Consider the following 19327-nt stretch of genomic DNA (forward strand, 5'->3'; position numbering starts at 1 on the left):
TATTGTTGGGTATCGTTGGCGATGCATAGACCAACATCACATGGAATAATGATAAAATTAAAGATGTAGCCCCTCAAACATGTAAATAAACATTCCTGCGAGCTTCAAGCTAGCAGTCAGCCATGAACGCCAACAGCCAGCCACGACCTTTAGAGCCCCTCAGCAGCCAGCGAGGTCAGTAGCAACAGCAGCAGCAGCTACACCAGCAGCAGCAGCTTCTTCAGGAGCAGCAGCAGGACCACAGCCTCATCCCCAGCCACAACAGCAGCAGCAGCAGCAAGAACAGCCGCCCCCCCAGCTACAGCCTCCTCGGCAGACACGTGCTGTATAGTCTTATATTTTTTATGGTATAACAGGAAATCATATGAAAATACATAACTCATATATACGTTATATATAAACACGGTAGATAGTAAAATCAATGCAGATATATTCTAATTCCATACTTTATTGACTTTCATTGAATAACAGAAGCGATAGAAATTAGCAAAACAACACGCACAAGAGGCCGGAAAAATTGTAAACTACTCATAGTACAAGCTTACAATGTAAGACGAACTGCATTAACAGACATGTGTCATATGCAGACATAATGGTTTTGAAACATAAAAATAAATGTTTACCAAGATCAAAGAGTACAGCAATAATAATAGGAAGAAAACATTGTTTATGAAACAAAGAAAAGATAGGAATTAGCACATAATAAGCAGGCAGCATATATCTGTACATGAAACAAACACATACTAAGCAGGCAGTATACATGTTTACATGTAGCATATACAAATACAAAATAAACGACATATCTAGTAGTTATAGAATTTTAAGTAAAGAAGACTAACATATACAGTAAAATGTCTGAAGATTCTCTTGTGAGGTAAGTAAATATGCCATGTGGCCAAACCATCTCAGGATGCTGTGCTTGACTCCTCAACCACTCCACATTTTGTTGACATTAATCTTTAACTTCACATTTTGCACACATTTACCAGCTTTTGTAGATCACTTGGAAGAAATAGTTGAACACAATACATCCTACCTTATTTTTCTCTTTCCCTATCTCCAACAAGCTTGGGGACCTGGTGGGAAAGCGGGATTTTAGGGTAGGGGAGCCAAATCACTAATCTAACCTTGATGTCACAAGTGTCGAGAGATTTATCTCAAAACAGGCCTTTGTACTGGCAGCTCCTATGAAGAGAAAACAAAGCATACAGACCAGACGGTGCTCTACTCGAGGCAAATTATCATTGCCTATATCTCGCAGACCACATACTCTCCAATAACGCTTTCGCTGCCTCAATCACTCGTCCATTAGTCTCCACTCCCGTAAAACTGGCCGACACGTACTTTGTTTACACTTGACGGGCTTCCCTCCGCTGACCCTTTCGTCACAGTCTAGTCCCTAAAACACTCCATAAGTGACTCGCAATCACACAAACGCGGAACATATGCTAAATAGGAGCCACCACTGTCAAAAGAAAGGGAGGCAGAGGATGCGTCTATAATCTTGGCTAATAAACACAACTAATCCCTATCACATTCTCTATTACATATGTGAAAGTTTCAGTGTACAGCCGAGCTTACTGCATCATGTGTGAGGCCACTTCTTCTGAGTAAAGAGAAAGTGAAGTGTAAAGTAAAGTGGCCGTTCTGTACCGTTTCCGCCAGTTCTTCTCCCCCGCACAGTTGCTATCCATTTACAGGGGCCTTGTCCGCCCTCGTATGGAGTATGCATATCATGTGTGTGTGTGTGTGTGGGGGGGGGGGTCCACTCACACAGCTCTCCTTGACAGAGTGGAGACAACGGGTCTTCGTCTCATCAGTTCTCCTCCTCATACTGATAGTCTTTTACCTCTCAAATTCCGCCGCCATGTTGCCTCTCCTTCTACCTTCTATCGATATTTTCATGCTGACTGCTCTCCTGAACTTGCTACCTGCATGCCTCCCCTCCTCCTGCGGCCCCGCTACACACGACTTTCTAATCATGCTCATCCCTATACTGTCCTAACCCCTTCTGCAAGAGTCAACCAGCATCTTCACTCCTTCATCCCTCACGCTGGTAAACTCTGGAACAATCTTCCTTCATCTGTATTTCCTCCTGCCTACGACTTGCACTCTTTCAAGAGGAGGGTATCAGGATACCTTTCCACCCGAAATTGACCTCTTGTTTTGAACATTCCTTTGACCTCTGTTCTGGAGCAGTGAGTAGCGGGCTTTTTATTTTTATTTTTATTTTTATTTACGCCTTTGAAGTGTATCCTTAGCTGTAAAAAAAAAAGTGGTTATATTAATAGGGTTCACTATCCAATTATTGTCAAGCATTGCGCTGGGGTAGTAAAAGAGGGATATTATTTGAAAACTCACAATATTTTGTAGATGTATTGAATAGCTTAGGAAAAAGAGATTACATAATTAACTGTTTATTGTGATGCACACTTGTTGATACCTTAATTAGCAAACCACCCTTCCATTTCTTACACAAAGCTTGCTCACTTAGAAATAAAGTGTCTTGAAAAAAAAACATCAATCAAGTGCTGTGGCAGCCTGTGTTTTGTTATTCCGGTGTGGAGTAAATATGAACTCTGCCATCACTGTTGCATTTATATGTATTTCAGCCCTCAGATAGTGGCCTATTTTTGCTATATTAACTAATCAACCAATTTTGAATAACAGCCTTGAATAACATATCTACCTTTGGGAGGCTCTTCCCATTAACCCCCACTGGACAACCTGGATGTCACACCTACCATGTGTTTCAGGGTAATGGGTTCTTAATCATCATAGGCTCAAAGGGCAATGACAAGGTCTGGTCTTTGTCTGCCAGAAAGTACCCTCCCAACAAGAGCAAGGCTCATTACAGTCGATCTCTGGGCATTGCTGAGACCTTACACACCACATATCCCACCCCCCCCCCTTGCTCAAGGTGGGACAGTAACCACTCCTTTGTCAGCAAAAAAATCCCGACTGAGCGGGGCTCAAATCTCCACTTGACAAGCGATGAAGCCTCGCTTTCTGAAAAGACAAGTACTTCATTATAGAATTAAATTAATAAATTAATTAATGTGTGTGTGTTTTGGGGGAGGGGGGTAGTTGTTTCCATGAGGGGCATTGGTGGACCATGAGGTGGCTTCTGATTGCTGCTGAAGGACTCAAAGTCAGCCGTCAGTTGAATAGAGCCGGGATACTGCATCCGCCAGCTCCATTTCCGTGTTCCCCCGCATTCGCTTAATTTTTGGCCCTGCAGTGATATAGAGACAAGTTGTATATCAATGATTTAGAATATTATGTGCTCTAAGTGTAATTTTTTTGGACATTGAACTATGCAAAGGATATTATTGACATCAGCATGAACCAAACATGACCATTTTTTATGCTGGGATGACACATCTGCGATTTCGCTCTGCGACGGTTGGCGATTTTGAAAATGCACGAAATCGTGGGAGCATCGCCACTGTCTCTGCTAGTTTGCCTCTGTTTCAACTCACAGCAACATGGCGAGGAAGGGGCGCTCGTCTATACGCACACGAGGGCGACAGGCGACGGGACGTCTAGGTGAATCGTGCGTAAATGCGCGCGACTGTACGCAGAGGAGCCCAATTTTGAAAATAAAACCCGTTGCGACGGTTCGCGATGAACGCAGGGCCTGGCGACTATGAGCGACCGCCCCTCGTCTAGCCGTTCGACGACGCTCGACGTCGCACGCGTGGTCGAGAAAACGTCGAGGGCGCGTAGCTGTACGACCCATATAAGCGGACACACACACACACACACACACACACACACACACCTCACTGACCTGACGGACTGGTATTCCCCCCCCTCAGCCCCTCCCCCCCATGGGCCGAAGCAATCACACCTCAGTCCTGTGGACGCCCTCCCCTACCATCTCACAGAGGTGCAAAACGGCCAAGAGGACCATCCGCCCGACACCTGACTCCAAGATTAGGCAGTTTGGGCTGTGGTTGGTGGGCTATCCTTGGGTCGAGGTCCTTACCGTTCGTGACGTAACGGAGAAGTGGAACAGCTACCTCGCCACCATCACTCAGGCGTATCACCACTTCTTCCCCACCAAGACACAACACACCCACCCAGCCGACCTACCTTGGATGACCTCCAGGATTAAGGCCTTAATGCAGCAAAGGAACCGGGCCTTCCACACGGACCGAGCAAGATACAGGGCCATTCGCAACACAGTCATCAGCGAAATCGCAGCGGCGAAGAAGGAGTACTACCCCCAAGAACTACAACACCTGGAGGGCAATAACACCAGCAAGTTGTTCTCCAAGATTCGCCATTTTTGTGGTCTGGGCAACCCGTCGTCGGCTTTCCCTTTTCTCCCCTCCTCCTCCTCCCCCCTTGAGATAGCTGAACTTATTAACTCTCACTTTTCCTCCATCTGCCAAAGCCTTCCCCCCCTAGACCTTGCCTCCCTCCCCGCCTACCTACCCTCCCCGTCTAATCCTCCCTCTGTGGAGGAGTTTCAAGTTGCCGAAAAGCTCAGATCTCTCAAACTCAAAAGGTCTACCACACCTCTAGATTTACCCATAAAGCTTTATCAGGAGTTTTCCTATGAACTTGCTACCCCCCTTGCCTCCATCATAAATGCCTCCCACACTTATAGTAAATGCCCCACAGATTGGAAAACCTCATTCGTCACTCTCATCCCCAAAGTCACCAACCCCACCTCACTTAATGAACTAAGACCCATTGCCATCACTCCAATCCCGAGCCTGCTTTGTGAAGACTTTGTATTTAACTGGGCATATGATACTATTCATTACAAAATTGATCAGAGGCAATTCGGCAACGTTAGAGCCTCCTCCACAACATATTGCCTCATTAGTTTCCATGATTTCATTCTAAAAAACCTGGAAACCAGAAAAAAAACTTCCTCTGCCCTCGCCTTTATTGACTTTCGGAAAGCCTTCGACCTGGTTGACCACACCACTGTCAACACCAAGGCCATAAACATCGGCCTGCCCTCCCACCTGACATCCTGGCTTGCGGACTTCCTGACGCACCGGCACCAAGCTGTGCGTCATCAAGGCTGCACCTCCACCCTCCAGCCCCTCTCTGCTGGGGTGCCACAAGGGACGCGCATGGGGCCTCTTTGCTTCCTTATTCTAATCAACAATGCACTGTTAGACGCCCCTCATCGCTGGAAGTACGTGGATGATTCTACAGTGGGCATCTCCATCAACAACACAGCCCCTGACTACACGCCCCTACAACACATTCTGGACCGACTGCAGAGCTGGACGCAAGACAACCACGTCACCATCAATACCAACAAGACGGTGGTGATGCATTTTCACACCTCCACCACTGCCATCCCACCGCCAGCCCTGGAGGTTGGCCCTCACCAGCTGCATGTGGTTGAATTCACCAAACTACTTGGAGTCACCCTGGACAGCAAGCTGAGCTGGGGCAAACACGTCACCACCATCATCAGGGCGGCTTCCTACAAAATGTTCATGCTGAGGCGCATGAAGGCACTGGGGGCCCCCCAAAGGTCGCTCAAGGACCTGTACACCACCTTCATCCTTTCCAGACTCCTCTACGCCTCTCCTGCTTGGGCTTCCTCCATCACTAAGACCCAGCAACGCCAATTAGAGAGAGTGCAAAGGCGTGCATGCAGACATATTCTGGGCAATTCTTACACCAACTACGAGCATGCACTCACCCAGCTGAATATGCCCACCCTACAGGACTGATACCAGACAAACCTGACCAAATTCGGCAAGTCCCTCCTCCACAACCCCCGTCATAGAGATCTACACCGCCCTCCCTCCCCCCACCAGACCCACAAGACACCACAATATTCTCGTTCCGGTCAAAACTCGCACGGACAGGAATCGACTTAGTGCGATACCGACACTTGCGAGGGTCATTAACACCTCCATGATCACATGACCCCTCCACTCACACACACACACACACACACATCACCCTTCCCCACTTCCCCCATAACTCACCACATTACTCATTGTATGGTATTTTTTGTGTATTTTCAGCCTTATGGCTGCCTACAAATGAATAAACCATTTATTATTATTATTATTATTATTATTATTATTATTATTATTATTATTATTATTACACACACACACACACACACACACACACACACACACACACACACACACACACACACACACGCACAAACTAACCATAAATTAATCTTGGCACCCTGCATATCCCGACGCTCTAACGCTAAGGTTATTATTTCGGCATCTCAACCTTATAGGTTTTCAATATGGTAAAATAATCCCCATCTGGCAACGCCAGTTGCTTGTGTCGACTCAAATTTGATAGTCGGTTAGTAACGAACACCCAGTGCTTCAAGTAAGTAGTAGCCCGTGCTACCCTCCCTTGCTGTCGCTGATATTGCTTTATTGTTTCTTGCTTCTAATTCAGCAGTTCTTAACTGGGAGTCGTGATCTCCTGGGAACGAAGTAAGTTGTTTTGAGGAATATTGGATTTTATTCGTATTGTGTAAGGTTTTCTGCATGTTATACCGTATCTACAACTTCTGTAATGAATTGAAAGTGGAAAGTATAACATTCTGTAATAACTTGTTATAAGCTAAAGAAGAGAGAGAGAGAGAGAGAGAGAGAGAGAGAGAGAGAGAGAGAGAGAGAGAGAGAGAGAGAGAGAGAGAGAGAGAGAGAGAGAGAGAGAGAGAGAGAGAGAGAGAGATGGTTTTCATAGTGGTTATGGGAATGTATGGTTTCGAGTGGATACGGTTGCGGGGTCACGTTTGGGTGTCTACTAGTAGGTTTTGCGGGGTAGTCAGTAGTATGGGAGATGGTTACAAGGGGCTATGGTAGTTATGGCAGGGGTTTGGTATGGTAGAGGGGTCCTGTTAGGTGTTGAACATAAGGTATATGAGGGTCGTAAGTAGTGTGGGAGGGTTGAAAAGTGGCTATGGTGATGATAGTAGGTGTATGGTAGCAAGGGCTTCTGTAGTAATGGTGGATGGAAGGAAGAAAGGAAGGAGGAGAAGAAGACGAAGAGGAAGAAAAGGAGGAGGGAGAGGAAGAAGGTGGGCCACAGAATTGTCACGGGTACTGCTATAGTTAAACTGTTACAAATAGTCCGTTTGGGCCTCCGGTTCTGCGGGGCCTTTCCTCCCCTCGGCTCTGCCAGGCAGTCCCGAAACCTAATTTTTATCACTCTCCTATGTTACATATAGGTAACCTATTAGAGGAAGCGATAGGTGTTAAGAGGGTGTGGCAAATAGCAGAGGGGAGGAAAGGACCCGCAGAAACTAACGCCTAAACGGACTATTTGAAAGGGCTTGACTATAGTACGAAGTATTTCTTTAGTAGCGACAGTAAATGACAAGGGTTTCCGCTAATATCGTTAGAGAACCTGGTGAGGATAGAATGAGATAAAACGAGTCAGCGTGTGTTAGGAACTTGATAAACTGTCTTCTTGTTATTGTAGGTGTCTATACGGAGTAATGAATCGTTAATTAATATAGCGGTCGTCATTTTCTTGACTTGAATGAGTGTCATTCCTTGCATTGTGATTTGTAGGGCACCATATATGCCTTCCCGTACGAGGAACTCCTCAACCGCTGGGTCCGCTTTCTTCAAGAGGAACGCAGAAACCTGTACATCACCTCTGCACACCTCACCTCTGCAAGAGTGAAAAATGGCTTGAGAGGTACAGATAGTCATTTCTATCCAGTGGGTGTCATCTGTAATGTGTATATCATAACGTAATGTGAATGTGTGAATGTATGTCGTATCGCCATGGCCCAGTGGCGCCAGGACGTTACACACAGACGCTACGTTGTGCTTAGGAGGTGCTCCTTGCCGTGGGAACGGTGTTGATTCAGCAAGCATGCTACCCGCTGGCCGCTCCTGTACCAAGAGAAGCCGGGAGAACATAGCGGGCGGCGGGCGAGAGCAGAGTATTGCTCGGGGGTGTGCGTGACTCTTGTGCGTGACTCTTGTGCGTGACTCCTCCACACTGTTATACGACTGTGAATATAGTTAAAAAGCCACAACTGTTTTAATTACATGAGAGAGAGAGTAAATTAGGTGAACTCAAAGTGAACTTATAACGGCTAATGATCGGCCATCACATAACACACATCACTTAACTAAAAGGCTATTGTGTTATCTCACGACTTCTATCAACTGGAGAAAGCAGGCAACGGTACATCGGACCTGACGTGAGATAACAGTTCGCGCCTTAATCAAAAACACACAGAAAAAAACATGATAACAAAAAGGTTAACAAAAGTGGTGAACAGCGGCTTCCGGACCTTCTCCGAAATGTTCTCTCTCTCTTAACACATAACACTTAACGGTGGCAAGTGTCGTCAAGGGGCAGACAGGAAAGTGTGCAGGAACGCTGACACAAGCAGCGACACCCCCCCTTAGGCCCGTCCGAGTCCAGTCAGCACACTCCACCACACCACCCCGCGCCCCGCCCCGACGCGCCCCGTGCGCCCACATCGCCCACTGTCGGGATCCTGCTTCCCAATTCTGTGACGCCCACTTGTCTGCCTACGACACAGTCATTCGTGGGTGGGCGCTTACTTTCGCCTTGGTGGAGATCTTCGTGGAGCGTGGATGCTCCTCCGCCCATTCCTCACCGCTGCCAGCCGCTGCCGGGCACTGCCGGCAGTCTCTCTGGGCGCTCCAAGGACGCGGGGACAGCCAGCCAAGGACGAGGGCGAGCCAGCCGTGGACGAAGGAGTGCCACGGGCACCATCTTCACATGCATGTAGCTGACACAACATATTAATTATATTAATACACCACTTGTTGATCCGTGTGGAGCCGTATATAGTTTCCATTAGGCTGTTGAATTTTATTCAGGTGTAGAGGGATGTTTAATATTTTTCCTGAATTGTGAACATTGTTTGCATTTTGAGTATAGTCATTCATTTTATGTTCTACTTTCTTGTGTGTTTTTATCATGCTAAGTATTCACTCATTGTTCTTTTCCCTCTTTTTAATGCGTTTTGGAAGCATCTGAGGCAAGTGAGCACACACTTGGCGGTGATACTTTTTCCTTTTCCCATATTTTTTCTCATGAAGCCTTATTTTCCTAATGCCTTTTTTTTAAATGGCAGGTCAGTCTGATAAAGAGATATAAATTTTGGCCAAGGAGTTCCAGAAGTTGATGCAGGATTCGGAAGCGCCCGCCGAGGATGTCAATTCCCGTGTCCTAAGGAGCGGGTCAACTCATGACAGAGTTCCTCCTCCTCCTCCTCCTTCTCTCCCGCATGATAACAAAGGTAATATATTGATTAACCAAGAATCCACAATGGCTACTAACACTATTAAACTTCTGCCGACTACGGCATCAGTCAGAGCTTTCGCAGGCAATGAACCGGATTACAGTGCGAGAGACTTCATCCTGCAATGCGAGGATGTTATGAACAACTCATTTGTGTCAGAACTGGGTGATAAAATCTCCTTCATTAGGTCTAGATTAAAGCCGGGAACAGAAGCATCAGCTCGTATGTACACCAGCGCGTTCATGGAACCGCAACAAACCAAAGATTATGCCCAGTTTCGGTCACATTTTCTGGAGTCTTTTGGGGAAGATGTAAGGCACAGCCTCGTCAAAGGTGTTAATGTAGCTATGACCAAATTGATTTCAGCTGTGGAGAGTAAAGGGCTTTTAGCCGGACAAGTAGACGCCTATCGGTTGTCTACTGATTTGGGCTCATATTTGAAAGCTGGTGGCTGGACAGAGGGAGAGAATATGTCTCTATCAAATGTTCTCAATTTTTTTGTTTTTTTTGTATACATGGCTGTCATCAAGGGCCAGTTTCGAAAAAGTTTGTTATCCCAAGTCTACGGCCCCGCTGACAAGCTGCACGACTTCATGCTTAAAATAAAAACTAAAATTGAGGAGAAAAACGGAGCGCCAGTCCCCGCTGTAGCCTCTGTCGACCAGAAGGCCACTAATGTTAGCGCGTCCTCATCAGTGTTGGCGTCCACCACCGAAAAGCCTAAGCGCCACTGTTCGTAATGTCAGCTTGACGGTCATACGGTTGACTATTGTGTAAAACGTCAGCGGGATCGCAAGGCTAATAGGGAGAAGGGAGGCTCGCCGATGTCAGGCAAATCTGCTTCTCAGAAGACCCCGGCCGCTTCAAAAAGTCGAGCCGCGGGCTACCACACTGGCAAGTTCTGTTTTGTCCACGGTACTGGTAGACACACCACAGAGGAGTGTTTCTCTGTGCTACAGTTAAAGAAAGAGCGAGCAGGAAAGTTCGTGAAGGGGTCGGGGTAAGCCGAGCGTCCCCCCCAAAACGACCCAGGGTAGCAACCCGGGGGCCGGAGGAAATTGAGACTGCGGTGCAGGCTGACAATAGTAGCTCGTATGAATCTGTTGTGGCCGCGTGCAGTCAGCCTGAAATTATGGCACTTAAAGTCAAGTTGGGTCCGCTACAAGCGTCATTTGCGGTCGACACCGGCGCTGCGGTTAATGTGTTGTCTGAAAGGACATACATAGCTTTAAAACGCGCGTCGCGGGGAGGCCGCTACCAGCTACGACCCTCGGACCTGAGCCTTTGCGGTGTTACCGCCGACAGGCTTAACATCCTTGGGTTGGTGAGTTTGCCAGTGAGTTTGGGACGAAACACCCCTGTCATGCGTTTGGATTTTTACATGATGTCAAACTTTTCCCTGCCGTCTGACGGTCTTCTTGGGTTGTCGTCACTGAGGTCTAACCGCATGGTAATACTTCCAGATAATAATACAGTAAGGTTTCAAGGGAGGTGTGTCAAGGCCATGGATCAACCTGTGCGCCTCGCTTCTCCCTGGGAAAGAAAAGAAATACCCAGCAAGGGTCGGGAATGTGTTTCTCCTGAGTCGGTAGTGCATACCGTGCCGACTCTTTCCACAGTGCCGGTGCATGGCGCGGGCACCACCTCACTTCATGGTCAACCACCAACACCAGCTGACGTTTGCAGGGGATGGAAAAATGTCAATGCGATAGTCGTGGGGAATCACGAAATCCCTCAACGAGCCGCAATGCACGTCCCCGTGTCAGTCCCTAAAGCCACCGTAGGTTGTGACATCTGCCTAGAAGGGTCTAGTCGTGTCAACACGGTAGCGATAGAGTCCACCCTTAACACGGTGCGCGAGGGAGGTGGGACCGTAGCTTTAGTGGTTAATGCCACTGGCGGTCCAGTTAAACTCAGAAATTTAGTAATTTTGGGTCGCGCCTTAGCGTTCGACGGACAGGAGTCCCCAGACCCTTTAGAGTTAAAGCGGCCTTGTTTCGGCGCTGTGGGTCAACCGGCCGCCGGCAACACATCTTGTCAGGCCTCATCTGTCGATTCTTTAGTCAAAGTAGTCGATTATCCCGAGCTTAAGGGCCCGCTTCTGAAGCGTTTACATCAGTATCGTGATGTCATTGCCCTGCCCGGTGGACCTTTAGGTGCGACTGCTACGACAGAACACAACATTAGGGTTAAACCCGACACCAAACCGGTGTACATTCCTGCATACAGACTCCCACACAGTCAAAGGCAGGTTGTAGATGAACAGGTTAAAGATATGTTGGACCAGGGTGTTATTCAGCATTCCCGATCTCCGTGGAACTCGCCCTTGTTTTTAGTCCCTAAAAAGGACGGAAGTTTCAGGCCTGTCATCGATTTTAGGAAAGTAAATGAGGTGACTGAGGATGATAGGTACCCTCTGCCTGTTTTAGGTTACTTGTTAATGTCCCTGGGGCAAGGGAATACTATTTTCAGTAGTCTTGACCTTTTAAGTGGGTACTGGCAGGTGCCGATGGCAGCTGAATCCAGAGAGATTACAGCCTTCAGTACCCCTAGCGGTCATTTTGAATGGTTAGGATGCCATTCTGCCTCAAAACCGCACCCATTACTTTTCAGAGGATGATCAACACATTGTTCTCAAACATGATAGGCAAAGAAGTCTATGCATATTTAGATGATTTAATCATCTGCAGCAAGGATGGCGCCAGTCACCTAGCTAAACTAGAAGCGGTTCTGCTTAAACTCAGAGGCGCTGGCCTTAAGGCCAAGCTGACTAAATGTGAATTTTTAAAGGCGAAAATCACCTTTTTAGGCGGTGGCCGAACTGGTAGCGTACTGGGCCCACATTCACCGCGTGATGGACGACGCGGGCTCGAATCCCCACGCTACCACTCGGATTTTTCAGTCGCCGCCGAGTGGCTTAAAACTACCCACATGCTATCCTGAAGACCACCCATCAACCCGGACTCTAGAGGAAACCGTCCAAGCGAATCAAGAACGAGTTTCGGGGGGCAGCATGAGCCAATGCAAGATGGCGCCACTATAAACACTCGCCTGCGCCAGAACGGGCTGGGCCGACCATCAGGCCCCACCTGGAAGAAGCCTTGGGCCGACCATCAGGCCCCACCACGAAGATGCCTACAGGCGCAACAGGCAACGACGTGAAAAAAAAAAAAAAAAAAAAAACTGTTGATGGAGATGGTATCCACACGATGGACGATAAAATATCGGCCATAAAGAGTTTTCCGCAACCCAAAACCGTCGAAAACGTTCGGTCTTTCCTTGGGTTGTCCGGCTACTATAGGCCTTTCATACAAGGTTTTGCCAAAATCGCTTCGCCTCTAACGCAACTTTTAAAGAAAGAGGTACCTTTTTATTGGAATGTCCCACAACACAGGAGTTTTACAGACTTGGAGTCAGCGTTAATCAACGCTCCAGCCTTGTCATTCCCGGACTACAACGTCCCTTTTACACTTTTTACAGATGCCTCAGCCCTTGGTCTTGGTGCTGTTTTGATGCAACCGGACGCTCGCGGTAAAAATTGCGCTATTGCGTACGCAAGTCGTACTTTAAACCAGGCTGAGTCGAACTATTCAGTGACCCACCACGAAACCCGGGCGGTTGTTTGGGCTCTTAAACATTTAAGGGATATTATCCTTGGCTATCCTATCACTGTCTTTACGGACCATGCGCCAGTCACCGAGCTTTTTAAAGGTAGGAACCTTACCGGTCAACTCGCCCGGTGGTACCTGACTATCCAGGAGTTTGGGCCAACCTTTAAGTATTTACCTGGCCGCGCGAATGTCGTCGCGGATTCACTGTCTAGGAACATACCTGTTGGCTCAGTGGCAGAAGCGCCTACTGAAATTCAAAATTTCAGTCTAAATGATTTAGCAGCAGCCCAGCGTCGCCATGACGTTTGGGGAAAAGTAATATACGCTCTGGAGTCGGGTGACGAAACAAGTCTCCCGCCACTACCTGTGTCTTTTTCACATTTTTTCTTGTCACAGGACGGTGTCCTGTGCCGCTACTGGCCCCGCAAAAAGGAGTCTGTCGTACAGCTTGTGATACCGGAGTGTTATGTACCGGCGGTGCTGAACTTACTTCATGACGCGGTCATTGCTGGCTACCCGGGGAGGGAGCGCACATTAACAGCGGCCCGAGCGGTCTATTTTTGGCCAACTATGCGTGTAGATATTGACGCGTATGTCAAGTGTGCCCAACATAAAGGGACGGTGCCTAGGCCTGCGCCGATCCTAGAATACCCGCCCCCTGCCCGGCCTTGGGATGTAGTTTCTATTGACTTGCTACAGCTTCCCGCCAGCCACCAGGGTTCTAGGTATCTCTTAGAGCTATGAATGTAAGGAGTGTGGGATTCATCCAGAAGGGTGATTGACATTGGTAAAGTAGAAAGTGGGAAACAATCCACTTAGAGGAGTATCCTCGATGCACACACCCTTATACATACTGGGGTAAAGAACTATGAATGTAAGGAGTGTGGATTCATCCGTAAAGGTAACTGATCTTGGTAGTAAAATCAGGGAAATAAGCTTCCCAGAAGAGTATCCTTGATGCACACACCCTTACACACACACACAAACACACACACACACACACACACACACACACACACACACACAAAAAAAAAAAAAAATCAGGCCGCTCCGGTAGCTCAATCGGTTAGAGCGCCGTGCTGCAAGGCTTCACGGCCAAACAGGCGGCGGTTCGAGCCCCAATCAGGCCGAATTCTTTCCGTTGACTAGGAGTGGCTACTGTCCCCCCTTGAGCAAGGAGGGTGGGGTGTGTGAGGTCCTTACTGTACCCAGAGGTCGACAATAATGAGCGCTTGCTCACGACTTGTGGGTACCTGCTGGTGAAATCGAGTCCAACTCGTGATTCTTCTTCTTCTTCTTCTTCTTCTTCTTCTTCTTCTTCTTGTTCTTCCTGTTTCTCGTTGTCGTCCTCATCATAACGTTGCGCCCTCTCTTACTGGACCCGCTTTTTCAGATACGTTGAACCAGCCCCGCCACCGAGTAGCCCGCCGGAACCCTGGGCAAGCGTCTACATGCCCAACAGTAGACAGGTGGATGACTAAAAAGCTGCAAATACGTTTCTATGAAAGTAGGTGTGCCGGCATGTAAATAGGTGTGCCTGCCTGCCTGCCTGCCTGCCTGCCTGCCTGCCTGCCTGCCTGCCTGCCTGCCTGCCTGCCAATTAAAGCGAACGGGCTAGCTAACAGACAAACACAAAACTAGCTAGCTAACAAACTAAAAGACAAACTAGCTAGCTAGCAAACAAACAAACAAACAAACTCACTAGCTAGCTAGCAAGCAAGCAAGCTAGCTAGCAAACAAACAAACAAACAAGGTAGCTAGCTAGCAAACAAACAAAATAACAAGCTAACTAGCAAACAAACAAACAAACAAACAAACAAACTAGCTAGCTAGCTAGCAAGCAAGCAAGCAAGCAAGCAAGCAAGCAAACAAGCTAGCTAGCAAACAAACAAACAAACAAACAAACAAACAAGGTAGCTAGCTAGCAAACAAACAAAATAACAAGCTAACTAGCAAACAAACAAACAAACAAACAAACAAACAAACTAAGCAAGCAAGCAATCAAACAAGCTAGCTAGCAAGCAAACAAACAAACAAACAAACAAACAAACAAACAAACAAACAAACAAACAAACTAACTAACTAACTAACTAACTAACTAACTAACTAACTAACTAACTAACAAGGTAGCTAGCTAGCAAACAAACAAAATAACAAGCTAACTAGCAAACAAACAAACAAACAAACAAACAAACAAACAAACAAACAAGCTAGCTAGCAAGCAAGCAAGCAAGCAAGCAAACAAGCTAGCTAGCAAACAAACAAACAAACAAACAAACAAACAAACAAACTAACTAACTAACTAACTAACTAACTAACTAACTAACTAACTAACTAACTAACTAGCTAGCTAACTAACTAACTAACTAACTAACTAACTAACTAACTAACTAACAAACAAACAAGGTAGCTAGCTAGCAGACAAACAAAATAACAAGCTAACTAGCAAGCAAGCAAGCAAACAAACAAACAAACAAAGAAACAAACTAACTAAGTAACTAACTAACTAGCAAAAAAGCTAATTAGGGAGCTAGCTCGTTTGTTTGTTGCAAGCTAACTTGTTAGTTAGTTTTGTTGTGGGAGTTTTGTTCTTAGTTTGTTGAGGTTTGTAATGCGTGTTGGCTTTCCTTTTTTTTTGGGGGGGGGTTTGCTTGGGATGGAGTATTGCGATTTCTTTTTACATATGTTAGATGACTGTCTCTCTTTAGTGATTCTGAAAGTCCTTCAGCGAAAATAATCACTTGGATTATAGTGTCTTTCCTGCAATATTTGCCTGTGCAATGGAATAAGTATTATTTCATCTATCACTGAAATAGCTGGATGTTGATACAAAAATACTCAACTCCTAATACCTCCCCAATTGTTTTTTTTTTTTTTTTTTTTTTTTTTTTAATGCAAGACCATAGGTAATAGTAGCTGTATCCACAGTTGCCAGATTATCGTACTCAGAGCCTCGTATTTACCGGTTTCTGGCCCATAACTGTTGCCAAGAAGCACCAATAATTAACCATTTAAACGATAACCATATATGAAGGCAGTTATTTGGGTGATGAAAGCGGTTTTGGGGTAGGATATCGGCAAACATTAAAGGCAGAGTACGACAATCTGGCAACGTTGGCTGTATCTACAAAACGATTGGTAATAGGATTATCTGTTACTCAAGCAAATGGTACAAATAAATCATTCTCCTTGAACAAGTTTGTTTTTACATCCTGTGCATATGGGAGGAAAAATGAAATCTAACAGCGCTTTTATCAACTCTTTCATAGTTACTGAAATATTCTAATACCTACAACCAGAACAGATATATTTTCATTATTGTATGTGAGAGGTATAGAGGGAAGTAATTGCTTGTTAAGGCTTTTATTCTAAGAATCTACCTCAAAAAAGTCTAAAAAGTTCAGAGTTAAAAGTGTAATGATTACCGAAGGAGAAAAATCATATAAGATCTCTATTCATAACTCCCGTAACACCTACTATACATATACAAATATCTCCTAAACGAATCTTTGGATCAGTATGATATTTCAGCACACTACCTATAATACCCGGACCTAATTTATGGCTAACCTACCACATTACTATATGTCTTATGTGACGGGTTTACTTGTGAAAAATAACACAAACCCGACGAGTCATGTTGACGCATTCGAAGGAAAGTGTGGCCCGCCCCGCCTGCACCCTCCCAAACTATTCCTAGCCACAACTACTCCCCCTTCTCGCTCTCGTTATCCCTCCTCTTCTCCCCCTAACTTCTCGCCTCCCTCATCACTCTTGTGTCCCTCCCTATTTCTCCCATCACTGTATTATATATTAGAATGTTATGTACGTGTATATGTATAGATAGTATGATTATTAACTAAGAGCATGGTACAGTTCCATGGAGGCAAGACGTATTTCACGTTGTAGAAGGTCCATGTTTGCAGTCCTTATGGTCACCCAAGTGAACACGATGTACTGGCATTACCTGTGGTCTGGACCTTCTAGGAAAAGTTATTACTGTTATTACATACTGTGTAGTACATATTCATCATAAAATGTCAACTTGGTCCAGCTAATATAATGTTATTTTGTTGACTTGTCTCTTTCATATTTATATTTTGCCAAAATTATAAACCGCATATATTTTTCTCCATCTATACATATGGTTATCATGCGTAATACGTAGTCATTACTATATACATATGTACATCGTGTATTATTGTAAATACGATTACATACATTCCACTACTTATTAAGTGGAAGCAATATGAAAAAAGTATGTAATTATATATATATATATATATATATATATATATATATATATATATATATATATATATATATATATATATATATATATATATATATATATATATATATATATAATGATAGTGTAGTCTGCTTAAGTCATTGCCTCGGGCTGGGGAAGGGGGATGGTGTGAGTAGGGGGGTGAAGAGGGCAACCAGGAGGGGGATACTGCGATATTGGAGTAGGGAAGGAGTGGTCTTTGGGTTGTTCGGGGCGTTGGTGGAGGGGCTAGAGGAGTACCCCACACTCGTCCGATTCTGTTTAACACCTTAGATATGATGACTGGATTAGGCTTAATATCACTCAGTAAGCTCCTAACATAACACATATTGCAACATGGTATATTAGCCATAAATTAGGTCCGGGTGCTAAAGGCAGTGTGTTGAAATATCATACTGATCCAATGATTCGTTTAGGAGATATTTGCGAAAAACAGCGTTTGTCCGCCGCTGAAATGTATAGTAGGTGTGAATATACTGCAAAAGACTTCAAAGATATAATCAAGAGAGAATCATACAATGTAATAAACTCTACCCACATACTGGCCAAAGAATATGCTAAAGATATTTCTCAAGGAAAAAAAAAAATCACTCCTTAGCAATGGCTTTTAGTTACAGCAGAAGAGCAACTCGTGGGGTTCCCCGTCCGCTAGGGGAACCTACGGCGGAGCTATGTGCGTGGTTCTCCTTTTTTTTTTTTTTTTTTTTTTTTTTTTTTTTTTGTGTGTGTGTGTGTGTGTGTGTGTGTGTGTGTGTGTGTGTGTGTGTGTGTGTGTGTGTGTGTGTGTGTTCTTCTAATTCTAATTCTAATTCTTATTCTTACTAGCTAGCGCAAGACTAATGTATCGCAGTGTCTGTGCTGGCTGGCTGGCTGGCCCTGGTGGTTTTGCACTTAGTTTAGCTTACCCTCCCAAACGTTTTCTTCTTCTCCTCAGGGTCTACCTCGCCACCTAGCACCTGTGTGTGAGGCCGGATGTTTAGGTTGGGTTAAACTATACCGTGTGAAGGTGAAGGTGAAGGTACAAACCGATGCATGCTTTCTCGGGTCGGGTCAGTGACTGACTGACTGATTCATTTTACTCATTCCGGACCTACTCCACAGGCCACAAGCGGGTCGGAGCCCACCCAGCTACTACCTACCTACCTACCTACCTACTTCATCTCGGCGGGGGCAGCGCCGCATCTGATCTGCACGACGGCCATCATCGTCTCAACGACCTACCTCCCGGCTCTGTTTTGCGTTTTTTTTTATTTGTTATGTTATGTCTTGTGGGTTAATTGTTGTTGTTATCGTCGTTGTCAGCAGAGGAGTCCCTTACCTGCCGTGAAGAAAACAAACTAAGTGTGGGAAGCCTGCCAGTCGTGGGGGTTGTTAATTGTTGTCATGACTGAGGGTCTTCTTCCTAGTAATATCAGCAGGAATTGACCTAGGAATGTCACTATGTAGTTGAGGGTGTGTGTCCAGAAGTCTCTTTTTGGAAAAGGGTGTGGCTCCCAAGGGGAGCCGGATTAAACGGTACTGCTGTCGTCCCTGAAAGGCCGAGGGCGATTACTTCTTCTCGGTCTTCTTGGGCAGGAGCACCGCCTGGATGTTAGGCAGCACACCTCCCTGGGCAATGGTGACGCCGGAGAGGAGCTTGTTCAGCTCCTCGTCGTTGCGGATGGCCAGCTGCAGGTGGCGGGGGATGATGCGGGTCTTCTTGTTGTCGCGGGCCGCGTTGCCGGCCAGCTCGAGCACCTCGGCGGCCAGGTACTCCATGACGGCCGCCAGGTACACGGGGGCGCCGGCGCCCACGCGCTCGGCGTAGTTGCCCTTCCTCAGGAGACGGTGGATCCTGCCCACGGGGAACTGCAGGCCGGCACGGCTGGAGCGGGACTTTGACTTCCCCTTCACCTTTCCTCCCTTGCCGCGTCCAGACATGTCGACAGTGAGTGGTGGGGGCGTGGACTTGCGCTTCTGCTGTGGGCTCGGAGAGCGAATACCTGCTTTCGCGGCTTTTTCGCCCTATATATAGTGCAGCGCAGGATCGGAGGGCGGGGACGGCCCGGCGAGCCTGCCAATGGGAGCGCGTGCTGCCTCGCGTCCCCGCGATCCCGATCGAGCGGCGCCGCCATAAAGGGGGGAATCCGGGCGCGGCCCGGCAACATTCGCTCGCCGTCTGGGAAC

This window comes from Eriocheir sinensis, unplaced genomic scaffold, assembly GCF_024679095.1.
Source record: "Eriocheir sinensis breed Jianghai 21 unplaced genomic scaffold, ASM2467909v1 Scaffold678, whole genome shotgun sequence".
NCBI classification, from domain to species: Eukaryota; Metazoa; Arthropoda; class Malacostraca; order Decapoda; family Varunidae; genus Eriocheir; species Eriocheir sinensis.